Below are 3,351 nucleotides of genomic sequence, written 5' to 3'. Positions count from 1 at the left end.
ATTGATTTCATTCCACACTTTCTCATTCACCAGAGTATAAGAGGAACCTGTATCCAAAATTGCGGTTCCTTTCCAGGAACTGACGGTGATGGGAACCATCAATTGACATGGCAGAGGGTTTGTAGATGGTGAAGCAGAAGAACACGTTTGACCCCAAAGAGAACCGATAGTTGCAGAACCTGGACATGGTTGGAGTTGGGATGAACTGCTAACCTGCTGAGGGTTTGGAGGCAAAGATGTTCGATTGGTACCAACTCTGGGGCAGGTTGCAGGAGGATAGTTGCGTTTGCAACGCCAGCAAAATGGTTGGTGTGGCCGATTGCTATTGTGGTTGTAATTTGGTTGTCTTTGTCGTACTGTGTTGTCATGGTCAGGAGGTTTAGTCTCAACTGACTTAGATTGCAACCTTGCTTGTTTCCTGTACTCATGCTGTTGCTGATTTTCTCGATCCCTCTCTAACTCCTGTCCCAGACGAACAAGCTCATCCACAGTGGTTACCCTGCTACTCCTTAGCTGGCTAGCCAGTGTGGGATTTATATTTTTCAAAAACAGCTTTACAATGTCCTCTTCTACAATCTGCAGTTTCCAGCGTCTGCATAGGGATTGGTACATGTATACGAAATCCCTGATGCTCTCATTCTCTCCTTGGACTCTGGTCCTTACACGTTCCGCCAGCTCATCTTCATAATCTTTAGAAAGAAAAGCCGCCTGAAACTGCCATCGAAAGTCCTTCCAGGTATGCACCTTGTGTCTAGCTACATCCCACCAGTCTCTGGCGGTGCCGTGCAACACATTCCTTAATGTAGCCATAAGTTCCTCATCAGTTAAGGAATTTAGGGCCAAATAATCCTCACAGCATTCCAGATACTGCAGAGGGTCAGGGGGGTCTTCTATTTTTCCATAGGTTGGAAACAACAGTTTCACAGGACTTTTTCCCAGGTCCCGACTCCTATTCAGTAAAAAGGTAGCACCAGGGGGCGCAACTTGGATTCCTGTCATTCCAGGCCAAGTGGTAGATTCCAACCGAGGCTTGCATTTAAATGCTGTGGTTTCTGGTATGTTATGGTAAATTGTCCGTGCAGTTTGATCCATTATTGTACTCTGTTGACAGGGCTGAGTTGGTTGGATTCTGGCTGTAATGTCCTCAGACATAGACTTTAATAACAGTTGACAGGCCGAGAGCTCGCCTCTTAGGTGAGAAACTTCTCCTTGGAGGGTGGAAATGCTGTCTGTGATCGGGGCAAGCAGCAAGTTGAATTCCTTTCGCAGCTCTGAGTGGCGGTGTTTTAATCTCCACCCAAGAGAAGCTTTTACTTGGGTGAATAAGTACTCAAACTGTGCATCCATGTGTTCATATTGTTCCTTTCCACTGGCTTGAATTATTTCTTCCACATGTTTTATTGTACCGTCTCTCATATTACTGATCTCCTTTTTAACACTGGACTTGATTTCCTTCATGGTGGCTTTTAGGTCCATGCCAGTCAATTCCATGTCTAGGAGAGGGTATGCTGTGGAGCGAGTAGGGGGCATTGCCATTGGAGGGGATGAAGTCCTTGAGGGTTGCTCAATTATATTATCTTCAGTGCTCATGTTTTTATTATTATTTTTTTTTATAGTGCTCAAGATGTCATTCACTGTTGGTGAAGCAAAACAGTCCCATCTGGGGTGCCAATATTTTATGTGACGGTTTTGATTGATCTTACTTTCTAGGGTTGTAGGTGGGGTTTTTTTATACCTATAGGGGTGCCAGTCAGGTATCCCTCCTGACAAGTAGGATTTTAAGTTTTTTTTGTTTTGTTTTTTACCAGTCACACAAGGACCATACACTTCAAGGTGTAGAACCTTAAATACAATGAATGACAAACAATTGTTTTACACATAACACCAACAACAGAAATGTTTGTTCCACAGTTTTTTGTATTTTTTAAATGTCCATTCCAAAATAAACATAAATCCCTTCCCCACAAAAAAAGAAATGTCCTTGTTTCCTCCCAAGTACGCAGGCTCCAACACAAATTGCCCCACAGCAAGAGCTGTGAATAAACAGAAAATACATAAGAACCCATACACAATTTAAATTCTACAATACACCAACAATATCACAACATCACAAACAAAACATACAAAAAAAATAGACTTACAGATCAGGAGATGGAAATGTGGCACACAGCAGAAGCAGCAACAGGTTTTCTTTAGTTGCTTTCACTGGACAAATATATTTACATTTATTTTAACTTCTTTAAAGGAGCACTGTTATTAGTTTTGCTTAATTTTAGGTTTTTGAATAATTCTAAAACTTACGGGAGATTTTGTATCTGTGACGTCATCAGCTTCAGGTGACACGTCGGCAGGGCAGGAGCACAGAAGTGGATGTATTATTTATTGTTTGGCTTATATTTAAATGATCCGTGACAGAAAAATCTATGTAGCAAAGAGAACTCATAAAATACAGCCTGAGGGGTTAAACTAACCTAACAACAGCCAGCTGCATGTATCGCTCCGCCTAGCTCCACTCACATACATCTGGGACACGGCTCCTTGAAAGTGATTTCCCCAACCAAATTTTTGGTCTGGCCAATCAGGACGCAGGGCGGGTGTTTCATGGATGTGACGTAGTGGAGAAGCCACCGTGAGATTCCAACAACAATGGCGGCTCGCATCGAGGAAGCAAGCGTTAACATTGATGCTGCTATTTCTTCCGTGTTGTCCAATCTATCTGATATTGTTTCATTAAAAGAACATCAGAGAACGGCTCTGAAGGCTTTTGTTGGTGGAAACCATGTTTTCGCCCTTCTCCCGACCGGATTTGGCAAGTTTTGTATTCCGGGGCGCGTACGCGCATCCGCATACGCGGACGCGCCCATCTGTTTGGATGACTTTTTCTCCGCGGAGCGGGGGGGGGGTGGGTGGATGACACGTTTTCCTTGGACCGGCTCGCAGAGGGGGGGGGGGGGGGGGGGGGGGGTGGTTGATGACACGTTTTCCGCGGACCGGCTCGCGGAGCGGGGGGGGGGTGTGGACGACACGTTTTCCGCGGCCGGCTTTTTTTTTCCGGCGTCGGTCTCATCAGCGTCACGGGTTAGCTTCGGTGTGACTGGTTGAAATAGCACGTCGATAAAGATGACAGACAAGTGGCTTATCCAATCATATGCAAGGAGTTTTGATAAGGCCCAGCCTTCAGTAAAGGCAATGCCTATGGCGGTGTCCCAGATGTATGTGAGTGGAGCTAGGCGGAGCGATACATGCAGCTGGCTGTTGTCAGGTTAGGGTTAAACAGCCTCGGATTACTTATTTTTAAAGCCTCTGTCTGACTTGATTTGGTCGCAGTTGTCTGTCTCTTGTCTGTTGAGA

General features: G+C 45.0%; 1 long non-coding RNA gene across 1 annotated transcript; it reads right to left on the bottom strand.

The window, feature by feature from the left end:
- Positions 1-1,732: 1,732 nt before the first annotated feature.
- Positions 1,733-2,459, bottom strand: LOC118556966. Its single transcript, XR_004927522.1, has 3 exons — positions 2,302-2,459; positions 2,142-2,205; positions 1,733-2,033 (listed from the first exon to the last, which is right to left on the bottom strand). It is a non-coding gene; the product is annotated as an uncharacterized LOC118556966 (long non-coding RNA).
- Between the last annotated feature and the right edge of the window lie 892 nt (positions 2,460-3,351).

Source organism: Fundulus heteroclitus, chromosome 21 (genome assembly GCF_011125445.2).
Source record: "Fundulus heteroclitus isolate FHET01 chromosome 21, MU-UCD_Fhet_4.1, whole genome shotgun sequence".
Lineage (NCBI taxonomy): Eukaryota > Metazoa > Chordata > Actinopteri > Cyprinodontiformes > Fundulidae > Fundulus > Fundulus heteroclitus.
This window is presented reverse-complemented; position numbering and strand designations above follow the sequence as displayed.